The sequence below is a fragment of the Hemiscyllium ocellatum genome, chromosome 12 (genome assembly GCF_020745735.1).
Source record: "Hemiscyllium ocellatum isolate sHemOce1 chromosome 12, sHemOce1.pat.X.cur, whole genome shotgun sequence".
Taxonomy (NCBI): Eukaryota; Metazoa; Chordata; class Chondrichthyes; order Orectolobiformes; family Hemiscylliidae; genus Hemiscyllium; species Hemiscyllium ocellatum.
Window position 1 is genome coordinate 63,081,746 of NC_083412.1, and position 14,391 is coordinate 63,096,136.

The window sequence follows — 14,391 nt, forward strand, 5'->3', positions numbered from 1 at the left end:
ATAAACCATGTGCAGATACAAATAAAGTGTCAACAGATGAAGAGCCTTGCTTAATGATAAGGAACAAGCATCCTCAGTTACAATGCATATTGCAGTCACTCACAGCCAAAGATAGTCCAGACAGTTTTCAATGTACAGAAAGCAGAATTGCTTTAAAGCACAAGATAAAAGCAAAATAGATTACTAATAATCTCTACATCTACTTGATCTCAGCACTTCTGTGACAGAAAAATCAAAGAGACTATTCAACAAATCTGTTGAAGAACACAGAAGATCAGGAAATAAAAAGTGAATATAAAATACTTCTAAATTATTATTTAGCTTCTTTTACAAAGACACACATGGGATTAATGGAAAAACACAAGCAGAAAAAATTAACTTTTGTTTAAAAATCTGCAACATTAATGTTCTTGAATAAGATTCCATCTGTAAAATATTTTCTCAGGTAAAGATAGATGATTTGGCATAATTATTACATAATACATAATTACATAATATTATTACATAACATCTCTGAGGATCACCTCATTTTTGGGGTGGAGAGGCTTGTGCATACCAATGCACCCGAGAGCTAAACCTTCTGAAATGTAACTCCTGGTGGGGTCAGCCATAACAGTAAGACCAAGGGGAAATTCCAGACAAAGCACAGTCCATGAAGACCTCAATGGGGGATCAGACAGACGATGATGGCTGAACTTAAGTTAGAGCAACACACTGATTGTGAGGCAGATGAAGGCTACACAGCAAAGGGATGCAATTGTCTTGGTCTCCATGCCACTTGGTTTTGACCCCTATCTGTCAAAGTCTGTATGGCAGCTGAGTGTGCACCAGCCTCTCCACACACTGGTATCCTCCCAAGAGGTACCAATCCTAGTTACATTCCAGACAAAAGTTATAGTGGTATTTTGGGCAGGATTGTGAAATCTGGAAGCCCTCAGTCACAAACTGATACATTAGGTGATGGGTGTCAGGTTCAGTCGTCTTGCTCCTGGATGCGGCAGATAGAGCTTTTCAGCAGCTGTGCCCTTGACTGAGCTACCTGCTTAGGATCTAAAGCAAAACAGAAATTGCTGGATAAACTCAGAACCAGCAGCATCTGTGGAGAGAAATCAGAGTTAATGTTTCAGGTCCAGTGACACTCCAGCAGAATGGAGTTTAAGATCCGCTCTGCTCAGCCCAGTATAGGCAACTGGAAAAGGTGCCCTAACAACAGCTTGCCTCAAAACCTCTAACTGAATTCCCACATCCAGATGGATCACCCACATGTGGTCAGAAGCAAAGAATAATAAACTTTGGAGCCTGGAATGTAAGAACCCAATGGACCCAGCTTACAGAGACTGAACTGAGAGAAGAACTGTGATCATAGCCAGAGAACTGAAGAAATGCCAGATTGACCTAGCTATTCTTTCCGAAACCCACCTTACAGACAAAGGGCAACTGAAAGAGGTGAAAGGTAATTACATCTTCTTCTGAAAAGGAAAGGCAGCTTATGAACTTATCAGTTACCTCTCTGAACTTGCTGTGGGGATCAACAACCAGCACATGATCATCCATCTGATGCTCAACAACAACCAGATGGCTACAGTTGTGAGAGCTAATGCCCCAACCCTTGACTTGGAGGAGCAAGTAAAGGAGACATTCTATGTCAACCTTGAGACACTGTTGTCAAGCATCTCCAAGGAAGACAAGATAATACTTCTTGAAGACTTCAATGCCAGGGTTGGTCAATGCCACAACCTTTTAGAATGACAACATAGGAAAGGAAGGTATTGGCAACATCAACTCCAGTAGAGTTCTTCTTCTCACAAAATGCACTGTGTACAACCTCACCATCACAAACACTTTCTTCCAGTAGAAAAACAAGTTCAAAGCATTTTGGAGGCACCCATATCAAAACAATGGCACCTCATTAATTATGTTGTTGTTTGCTCCAGGCTGTTGGGATGTGAATGTCACCAAAGTTATGATTGACTCAGAAAATTGCTAGACAGATCACCATGTTATCCATTCCACGATGCTCATCAGACTACACAGAAAGAGGAGGGTTCAGAAGAAGGACTCCTGGCCAAGATTTGACATCAAGAGTCTGGATGATAAAGTCACTATGCAACAGGCCTCACTTACTAAAAACCTACCTCAGGAATACCCAGAGGACATGGAAGAACACTGGAGTTTGCTTAAATCAACCGTTCTCAGTACCAGCAATAACATCCTCCAGTACAAGTCCAGAAACCATAAGATCAGATTCGGCAAGAATTACAAATGAAGAAATTGAACAGCTTATCTCCAGGAAAAAGACAGCCTTCTGTGAGGCAGAATGACATCAACTGCAAGGCCAAAAGAGGGGCCAATGCCAAAGCTAAGGCAGATGTTCAGAAGAGGGTAAGGGAGCTCAAAAACAAATGGTCGACTAATAAGGCCTTGGAAAAAGAGCAGCTGGCAGATCCCAGTGACACAAGAGATTTCTTCAGCACCACCAATGCACCATATAGCTCAAGCTTCCATGGTCTAAACCTTCTGCACTTTGAAGGTTGACAGAAACTGCTCAAGGGCAACAAGGCAATAAACATCCACTGGAGAAAGTATTTCCAAAATCTCCTCAACCATAACATCATTGTTAACCTGGAAATCATCAATCCCCAAATCCCCCAGAAATCCAAGCAAGTTTGTTAAAAAGAACTCAATTTTCCTTCAAGTAAAAATGTAATTTTTCAATTAATGACAAAATTGCCCATGAATCCCAGAAAGCTAGTATCCAAGTTCAGTAGATAATAAGCAAATGGGATGTTGGTCTTTATTTCAAAGAAAATGGAGTATTAAAATAGGGAAGTTTTGCTAAAACTATACAAGGCAATAATCAGACCACAGCTAGAATACCAAAGTTTTGGACCTCTTGCTTAAAGATAAGGAGCAAGCATCCTCAGAGACAGTGCATAATGACTGAAAATACTATAGTTTGTATACTTTAGATGGGTCAGTCTTTGTCCAATATGTATAGGATGGCTTCCTGACACAGTACGTAGACAAGCCAACAAGAGGCGAGGCCACATTAGATTTGGTATTGGGTAATGAACCTGGTCAGGTGTTAGATTTGGAGATAGGTGAGCATTTTGGTGATACTGATCACAATTCAGTTATGTTTACTTCAGTGATGGAAAGGGATATGTATGTACTAACGGCAAGAGTTATTGCTGGGGTAAAAGTAATTATGATGCGATTAGGCAAGATTTAGGATGCATTAGATGGGGAAGGAAGCTGCAGGGTACAAGCACAATTGAAATGTGGAGCTTGTTCAAGGGACAGCTTCTGCACGTCCTTGATAAATATGTACCTGTCAGACAGGGAGGAAGTGGTCAAGCGAGGGAGCCGTGGTTTACTAAATAAGTTGAATCTCTTGTCAAGAGGAAAAAGGCTTATGTTAGGATGAGACATGAAGACTCACCTCAGGTGGTTGAGAATTACAAGTTAGCCAGGAAAGACTAAAAGAGAGAACTAAGAAGAGCCAGGAGGGGACATGAGAAGTCATTAGAAGATAGGATCAAGGAAAACGCTGAAGCTTTCTGTAGGTATATCAGGAATAAAAGCATGACGAGAGAAAGATCAGTGCCAATCAAGGATATAGGGAAAGCGTTAAATGAATATTTTTCGTCAGTATTCACACTGGAAAAAGACTATGGTGTCGAGGAGAAAGATGAGTTACATGCTATTAGACTAGACTGGATTGAGTTTCACAAGGAGTTGGTGTAAGCAATTCTGGAAAGTGTGAAAATAGATAAGTCCCCTGGGCCAGATGGGTTTTATCCTAGGATTCTCTGGGAAGCCAGGGAGGAGATTGCAGAGTCTTTGGTTTTGATCTTTAAGTCATCATTGTCTACAGGAATAGTGCCAGGAGGCTGGAGGATAGCAAATGTCCTCTTGTTCAATAAGGGGAGTAGAGACAACCCTGGTAATTATAGACCAGTGAGCCTTACTTCAGTTGTGGGTAAAGTGTTGGAAAAGGTTATAAGAGATAGGATTTATAATCATCTAGAAAGGAATAAGTTGATTCAGGATAGTCAACACAGTTTTATGAAAGTTAGTTCATGCCTCACAAATATTATTGAGTTCTTTAAGAAGGTGACCAAACAGGTGGATGAGGATAAAGTGGTTGATGTGGTGTATATGGATTTTAGTAATGCGTTTGATAAAGTTCCCCATAGTATTGCACAAAATATAGAGGCATGGGATTGAGGTTGATTTAGTGGTTTGGATCAGAAATTGGCTAGCTGAAAGAAGACAGAGACTGGTTTTTGATGGGAAATGTTCATCCAGGAGTTCAGTTACTGATGATGTATCCCAAGGATCTGTTTTGGGTCCACTGTTGTTTGTCATTTTTATTAATGACCTAGATGAGGGCAAGAAGGATGGGTTAGTAAATTTGTGATGACACTAAGGTTAGTGGAGTTATGGATAGTGCTGAAAGATGTTGCAGGTTACAGAGGGACACAGATAAGCTGCAGAGCTGGGCTGAGAGGTGGCAAATGGAGTTTAAGATGGAAACGTGAGGTGATTCACTTTGGAAGGAGCAACAGGAATAAAGGGTGCTGGGCTAATGGTAAGATTCTTAATAGTGTAGATGAGCAGAGAGATTGTGGTGTCCATGGACACAGATCCCTGAAAGTTGCCACCCAGGTTGATAGGGTTGTTAAGAAGGCATTCAGTGAGTTAGCTTTTATTGGTAGAGGGATTGAGTTTTGGAGCCAAGAAGTCATGCTGCAGCTGTAAAAAAAACTCTGGTGCAGCCGCACTTGGAGTCTTGCATACAATTCTAGTCACCGTGTTATAGGAATGATGTGGAAGCTTTGGAAAGGATTCAGAGGAGATTTACTAGGATGTTGCCTGGTATGGAGGAGAGGTCTTATGAGGAAAGACTGAGGGACTTGAGTCTGGTTTCGTTAGAGAGAAGAAGGTTGAGAGGTGACTTAATTGAGACATATAAGATAATCAGAGAGTTAGATAGGGTAGACATTGACAGCCTTTTTCCTCGGATGGCGATGGCAAGCATGAAGGGATACAGCCTTAAATTGAGGAATGATAGATATAGGGCAGATGTCAGAGGTAGTGTCTTTAATCAAAGAGTGGTAGGGGTATCGAATGCACTACCTACAACAGTAATAGACTCGCCAACTTTAAGGGGGTTTAAATGGTCATTTGATAACATATGGATGAAAATGGAATAGTGTAGGATAGATAAGCTTCAGATTGGTTCCACAGGTCGGCGCAACATCAAGTGTCGAAGGGCCTGTACTGCGCTGTAATTTCTGTGTTCTATATGCAGACACCCTCAATCAATGATATTCCAGACCTTAAGATAAGGAAAGGTGTCGTTCCACTGGAGACAGACCTCAAAAGGTTCATTAGGTTGATACCAGATATCTTATGAGGAGACGTTGAGTAGAATGGGCCTGTACTCATTGCTATGTAGAAGAGTCAGAGTCAACCGTTTTGAAATATACAAGATTTTTATGGGACTTAACAGGTTTTAAATGCAGAAAGGTTGTTTCCCTTTGTGAAGTGTCTAGGACCAGAGGGCATAATCTGAGAATAAGGGATCGCAAAGATATGAGGAGGTATTTCATCTCTTATGAGGGTTGTGTATCTGTGGAATTCTCACCAGCCCTCTGTGGTAAAGGCCGGTTCATTCATGACAAAGATTGACAAGCTGATTTTTAATTTGTAAGGGAATCAAAGGTGTTGGGGAAACAGCAGGAAAGTGGATTTGAGAGTTATTAGGTCTGCATAACAGAGCAGACACAATGGCCCAAATGGCTAACTTTTGTTCCATGTCTTTTGGTCTTACTATGACAAATCATATGTAACATCTGTAAAATGTTGCTGAAACAAATTTTTCATTATATCATTCAATGTTTTCCCTTAAATGAATTATCCATTATTTTTAATGAAACAGTGTAACTAATAGTAAAAATAGCACTAAAAATGAATTCCAATACTCAGTTAAGCATCCTTGTATTTAAAGGAATAGATTGTACAGTAAAACAGGCAGATGTTGAAGCAGCATCATTAAACTGATCTAACAGGTGGCTAATTATGTATGTAGTATAGGTTGAATATTCTCAAAAGTAACAAATCTCACTAATACCCTTTTTGTCAATATCAAATGATATAATTAGAATTGAGCACATTAGCTATCCTGCATACTAACAGTTACTGTCAGCATGAAAGAAGGTAACTGGGAAAACTTAAAATGCAACCAATACAAAAATCTAAATGAAGACAGTGCCATATTCCTGCATGAGGAAGAGGCACTGATTAAATAGCACATTACAATCCTGGATATCCTACCTTAAATTGTTGTCCTTTCCTTTATACTTGAGGAGTTTCTATTTCCTCAACCAAAGTAGAGGTAAATGAGGTGGCCCTCCATAACGTCCAACCCTGAATATTGTTCCAATACTTCTGGAAATCGTCAGCGAGTTCAGCATATCTGCAGCAGCTGGAAGTGTGTTACACTAATCAGATGGAAGTGATGTCACAAGGGAACCTGCCTTATTTTCTTAGATCTCCATTTCTCAAGGCTAACATATAAGCTTATATTAATAAGGGGCATTATCCCTAATTCCAGCATACTCAACAGTAGTATTTAATAATAACTGGATGCAATGTTTTTGGGTGCTTCTGAAAAATAAGTTGTTTTCCCACACAGTAAACAAGTGAGAAAGAGACCTCTAGGGCTCAAAGCCATTGCTGATATTTTTAGGTTCTGGTTGACTGTCTTCCTTCAGGCACAAGCTCCTGCCAATAGGTGTTTCTAAATTAGGCTTGTGCTACAAAAACGGTACTTGCCAGAAAAAGAGAAAAATAACTTGATTCAGCTCAAATTAGGTAACGTGCTCAACCTGATGTATCTGGGCAGAAAATGACAGAAATTCATTCCTCTTAAGTTATTAACATTCAAAATTGAACACTGATTGTTTGTGGCGTGATCTACACACCTCTGTATCAGAAACCAGGTTTTTGTGTGCAAACAATGTTACTGAGGTTGTTTATGTCATTGTTTTGTTTCTGATAGCCTCTCACTTGGAATTTTCATTTCTCCTTTCCAGTTGATGCTGAAATGCAGAGATAAGAAATGGTATCAGTTCTGAAGACTTCAAGAGCTCTTAACAATGTATTAATTCAATAATGCCATTCAGGAAATGGACATTGTCTTCTTCCACTGGTTACTGAAAAGGAAATGACTTCTTCTTAAATCCCCATTCTCAAATATGATTGGAAAAATAAATCAAGTCCACAAATTCAACATCTGTTAAGCCTTTAGCTCAACCATGAGGTCTTATTCTTTTATTTTACTAGGAATTAATCCTAGAACATTATGTTTCTAGTTTGCTGAACTGCAAAAGTACACACATTTTGTTTAAGTAAAGCTTTGTAACACAGAATGGGGAAAGGAAACCTGGAAGTAACCGGTAGAGGCTCCTATAGAATTGACCTACTTCAACACGTCTTTGCATGAAGAAACACCACCCTTATGATGAGAAACAAAAGCATGCTAGTGGGGGGAGGAGGGGGGGTTAATTTCTAGCATAAACAGAATATTAAAAATACTTCTATTTTTAAACCTGCATAGCAAAGCCAAAATGGACATGTGACTACAATAGAGGGTTGACTAATTAGTGGGCTGATTTGAATGGTTGACTGAATGTATTGTTTGGCAAACTGGTAACCATGTCAAATAATTGATAACCTGGCAATGAATCTTTCATTTGCATTAAAGATTCCCTTTGCCACACAGTCTGCTCGGTATTAGCATATTGCTCTGGTATTGTTAAATAATACACTGGACATTTGATGTTAATAGCAGTTGAACAGAAGCTCAGACCAGCAGATTGTACAATGTAACTGATGCAGTTCTTTCTTTACCAGAATGTAGACGAACTGGTGAAAATCAGAGGACCTAACCAAACTTGCTCATATCTTATTCTGCATGCATTTCTATGGGAAGCGATCATTATTCAGATTACAGAAGATTGTATACTTTTTTAGGAGTTGAACAATGCACTTTGGGTGCCCAAACATTCTGTGTTATCTTGCTGTGATTATGTTTGGTTTAGTCAGTAGAATCCTCAATTTCTTTGATCCAGTTTGTTAAATTGCTGTAATACTGTGTCAACTTATTTCACTTTTACCTTTTTTTTGAAATAGAGTGAATAGAAGAAAAAACGGATGCAAAATCTAAATAAATCAGAATATGAATATAGCTTCATGCTTGCCACACATATTTCTCAGATATCCAAAATGAAACTAATACTATCCACTTTAATGGCTATGACTAATGTGACACTAATGAAAGAAACAAAAGCAACATTTTACAGCTGTTGGAAAGCTAAAATAAAAACAGAAAAAGGTTGGAATGTTTCCAGCATTTTCTGTTTTAATTACTGCTAGATAAATATTGATATGGTGACAATTGGAATAGTTTGTCATTTTGCTGCCAAGAATTCTGACTGCTTGCCAGTATATCAATCTTCCAACGAGCCATCAACTTAAGTTTCACATTTTGGAATGGGACAGTCCCCACCTCTGTCACTTCACTTGCAAAGGACAAGTTTTAACAGAGTTCACATGATCAGTATTCCTTTTAGTATTAAATTGGTAATATAATGCACCCTTGAGATTGAAGCATTATAAGGGTATTTTGCTGCCATATTGTTTTTTAATCAGGTGCAGTGGCATTGTTTGATATTTTCCTAATCTTAATATTTTATTTACATGACAATCTGTGCAAACATCAGTTAGTTGGAGACAAAAGGAGTTTGATTATAAGGATTATGCATTCTGAGTTATGATTTATCTGCCATGAACATGGGGATTTTGTTTACTGAATATTAAATTATGCATTCCAACTTGATCTACATCTTGAAAATTACAGTCTACATATATATTTAAGTAGAAAGTTTGGGCTATACTCAATTGAGCCCTATTTGTTGGATGTTGCAGTGTCTTGTAGTGCATAAACTGTAAGTTTACATCATGGTGGTTCATGTGTTTCAGGTGAAGCAATGTATTACAGTATTTTACCTCTTTATTTCTAGTACATGGTTTGCAAACAGCAATCATTTCAATTCTGTAATAATAATTAAGAATTATCTTTAAGGAATTTTGAGCCATCTTTGCCAGTTCTTAGATGAACATTTCCACCAGCAATACAGATGTCCTTATTTGTGAGCATAACTTCAACAAGTCTTATTCTTATGTGCTTGTGATGATATTGAAGGGTCAGTATAACAGCATAATTCCATTGTTGGAAGACCATGTTCTGTGAAGCATCCATTATCACTTTTCTCGGAGAAGACAGTCATTGCATTTAGCTTTTAATTATGAAATGAAACTTGTTAGAAATTGTGCTCTAGCACACAAATTTTAATTTCTTGTAGGGCATTCAAAGCATATAATATGGAGAGAGCAGATGCAGTGTTAGAACATTGGAACATGCTTTCCTAGCACAAAGGGGGTTTTTTTAACCTATAATCCCAGTCTGACCAATGCTGCTGGTTAATATAAGTTCAATCATAACTACTACAGAAACAAAATATTGCAGATGCTGGAAAGCTGAAATAAAAGCAGAAAATACTGAAAATATTCATGCCAGGCAGTATCTGTGGATAGTGAAGCAGAGATAACTGTCTGCATTCATTGTGAAAAAGCTGGTTAAAAGGCCTTGTCCCAGTTGTGTGTTTGAATATTAGGCCCCTCTAGCTCTGACCTCTCATCAATCCCCATGTCCAATCCATGGCCCCCATATTCTCCATACCAACCTCTGCTCTTCCATCCATCCCTGTGATCTCAGGTAACCATGTACTCACATGACCTATCACTCATCCTCATTACCTCATTATAGTTCCTATGTCATCTTAATGCTAACTCATGGCAAACAATGTTACCCATCCATCACACTTTACCCCTAAAAAGCCTATGTCTACTTGCCCAGTATTCACCATGAGCCAATTGTCAGGAAGCACTCTGAGATGTAATAAAATCAAGTTCGAAGTATCAAATACAATATGCTCTGTATTTTCTTTTAAACTTGCATTGATAAAATTCCATTCAATACATTTATATACCCTCAAGTACCTAAACGCTTCATTTATAAAAAAATAAATTATTTTTATATATATCCCACCAAAGACAGAAAATTCCTGAATAAGTTCTTTGATCTGTCAATAGAGCTCTGTGAACTGCTAGCTTCCCCCTTCCCAACAGTATGATAATGAACCAGTCAAACAGTAATACTGTAATGATAATTGTTAGTTCACATATTGCTAATGCCTAATGAAACAGAAATTACTAACTTTCCAACTCAGACACAGGTAGGCATTTTTTTCAGAGATTACAGGATATTTACAATGTAAAATCTCTACAGACCTTATCTGATTCTCATGAACATTTTATATATCCTGTTTAAAAAGTTGTCACACTGAGATAATACATTGCTGTGGTGAAAATTAATCATAGAAATTTACAGTACAGAAAGAAGTCGTTCAATCCATCATGTCTGTATTGGCTCCCAAAAGAGCCTGCTAGCCTCATATGAGGCCTGTTAAAATTCAGTACTGACTTCAAAAAGGCTTGCTGAATTCAAGTTTCTTCCATATGAGTCATTTACTATTCCATTCCCCTGTAAGCATAAGGTCAAAAATCACACAACACCAGGTTTTAGTCCATTGGGTTTACTTGAAAACACTAGCTTTCAAATAAACCCATTGGACTATAACATGGTGTCATGTGATTTTTGACCTTGTCCAACCCAGTCCAACACTAGCACCTCCATATCCTGTAAGCATAAATGGGGGAAGGACTGTTGAATTGAGGGTCAAGGTGCATTATGGATAGTTTATGGATTCGCCAATTCTGCAAAAATCTGTGCCCTTGTTTAAGATAAATGTTATCGCTGTTTCTCTCCACACATATTACCTGATGTGCTGAGTATTTCCAGCATTTTCTGTACTTCTATCTCAGTCAGATCTACCTTTTCATTCCTTCATATTTTTACCATTCAATTCTGTTGGCAAGTGGTATGAACAGTAACAGTTGTGCTGAAAGATAATCAAGCAGGAACTTTAGTTCTGATTTATAGTCGATGTCTGATGTGTGAAGGATTTACACCATTTTCTGTTTAATTGTTGAACATTAACTTGCTGTTTGACATTTTCTTTCCTCCTTCTCCATGCCCCACTCCTCCTCGAATCTCTGATATTAGAAATTAACCATGTGGGGTCTTAAGCGTTGTAGGAATAATACTTTATGCATTTTCTCATTACTTCCAACACTAGTGAAAATGCTCAGTTCTAGAATACATCAACAAATAATGAATATTTCAATTCTGCATTTTTATTTCAGTGTTTATAGTATTTTTATAAAAATATTGTATTGAGTTTTTAAAAAGTTTGAAAAATAAAAATTCTTGAGTGAATCACAAAGATTTCAGATATGCTGTACTCCTGCCCCAGATATATCCAATTTGCTGATTACAAAGAAGGCAGAAGATGATGCAAACTGAAAACGATGTGTCCATGTCAAAGGCATTAGGTTCAAACATTATAGGTAAATCAGTTGTTTGTATTCTGTCAAATTTTAATCTTCAAGGACCTTTACCCCTTCTGTTAAAAGTACAGGTTAATGCTGTCAATGGAGTGTCTCATAATGCCACACCAAAAGCAATCACTTCTAGGTGAACTTGTGGAACGTGGGAGACAATGTTAGTTTTCTTTCCTTCATGTTAGGAAGTACATAGATAAATAGTTGTAAAGTTTGCCATTTAGTCCCAAAGTAAAGAAAAATCCTTATTGATAGTTTAACAAAACTAGATCTTTTTCTGCAACATTTTTCTCCCTGCTTATTATTAATAATAAATGAATGATATGATCAATTAAATCAAATTGTGCTTTCAATTTGTTCTTCCATTATTGCCATAATCTTTATATAAGAAAATAACCTGCTAATTTACTTTTTTATATTTAATTTCATATTTAAAGAAATGATCACAAATTGTAATCTTTTATTAATAGCTCTATGGTTAGAAGATATTGGTGCTAAATCTTACTAATATCCATAACGTCTAATTGTCTCACAAATAAAGAACAATATTCCTTTGTTAATTCAGTCTCTGAGAAATCCAAGAATAAATGGACATTAATGAAATAATCTTTTGAGCCAAGAAATTCAACTGAGTTGTCTTGATTTTCTTAGTTGGATTTTCCTTTTTTAATCAAAATCTATTTATTTTATAAGATAACTATGAATATTTCTTCATACTTATATTGTCACCATGCAATTGTAATTGTAGAATGGTCACAGCACATAAAGAGGTTATTGGCCATGTTGTGCCCACGCTAGCTCTCTACCAGTCCATAGATCTATTCTTATTTCCCTGCTCTTTTTTCCCAAAATTTGATCTCCTCAATTAGTAATTCAATTCCTCTTTGGAAGCCATGATTGAACTAAGAACACACTCTCCAGCAGAACCCAATCACTTGCTGAGTACAATAGAATAGAGTAGTCATTTATTATCACTTCTCTCATGTTTAAGTCTCTTTCCCAATCACCTGAAATCAGTGTGCACTGGTTCTCAATCCTTCCACCAATGATTATATTATTTCACTATCTACTCTGTCCAGTAACCTCATGATTTTTGAACTTGCATGTCAAATCTTCTATAGATCTTTTCATTTCTAAAGAGAGCTGGTAAATATATACAAGCCATTGAAATCCCTCATTCCTGGAACTATCCTAATCAATATTTTCTGCACTCTTCCTCTAAATCCTTCATCATCTTCCTAAAATAAGATTTGAAATGAGTGCAATACTGCTGTTGAGGCCTAACTTAATCTTTTAAAGATTCAACATTAAATCCTTGCTTTTGTACTCTCTGGCTCTACTTTTAAAGCACAAAATCCTGTAATATTTTTTGCTGTTTTCTCAACCTGCCTTGGCACCTTCGTGATTTGTCCACATATATTTCTAGGCCTCTGCACCTGAACACCCTTTAAAATTGTATTGCCTTTCATTATCTTCCTACCAAATGTACCACTCTATAATTCTCTGCATTAAAATTCATCTTGCACATGTCCAATCTTTCAACCAGCCTGATGTGTTCTCTTGAAATCTTGCTTGCAGTATCCCTCCTGCAATTTACAATACTTTCAAGTTTTGTATCACTCGTAAGTTTTGAAATTGTATCGTGCAATTCAAAGTAGAGTTCATTCATAATTATCAAAGGGCAGTCACCCTAATACCAACACTTAAATGCATACCATTCTATATAGCTTGCGCCATCCTGATAAACAACTCAACACCATTATTCTATTTCCTGTCAAATGTATAATATCTTATCCATCCCACCACTTTCATTCCCTGGACTTTAACTTTGCTGAAAAGCTCATTTTGTGACATTTATTATCATGACTTTTGGAAGCTCATGTGCACCAGATTACCTCCTTCAACCCACTCTGTTATCTGATGAATAAACTTAATCAACTTTGTTGAACTCTTAACTTTTGCCCGTTGAAAAAATCCATTATAGTTTTCCTTCATTCATCAAATTTTGTCCAAGTGGCTTATAGTCCGGCTCCAATTATCCCAGTGCTAGGCCACTATCGAGCATGTTTTTACTTAAGGGCACATAAAAATGTTTAACTGCTAACATCACATTTTGGCCATTCCTCAAAAAATGCAATGGTAGGGCATCCATTGAGCATCTGTCCTTGGGTCCATTAAGGTCACAATATACTGGGCAGTATAAGGAGAATAAGAGTGGGGAGGCATTTTTTCTCACTGTCTGAGGTATATAGTGATGTCCCTGTGCACATCAAGAGCACCCTTTCTAGTGTCTCTTGTATCCACCCTCTATCTTTTATGGGCCTCCTTGCAGTACCCACTAGTCTTCCTCTTATGTTGCTGGGACTGCAATAATTGTTGAACAGTTAGATTGGTTGCCAGTTCTCAAGGGCAAGACTTCCTTCCACTGAGTGGAAGAGGTTGACCCTTGGTTTATTAAGGCCAGCCACAGAGTAATATTACTGTGGTGCAACTGTAGCACTCCCCACTGAAAAATCAAGCCCCTAATTTCTAAAAGCTTTTCCACTAGCAAGGCTGATGTGCTATATAGAGACAATAAAAAACCGCAGATACTGATATCCAAAGTAGACAGGCAGGAGGCTGGAACAACACAGCAAGTCAGGCAGCATCAGGAGGTGGAGAAGTTTCAGTTATTAACTCTATTTTAGGACCTTTCGAGTCCTGAAGAAGGGTTAATACCCAAAATGTTGACTTCTCTACCTCTTGATGCTGCCTGGCTTGCTGTGTTCTTCCAGCCTCTTACTTTTCTAATGTACT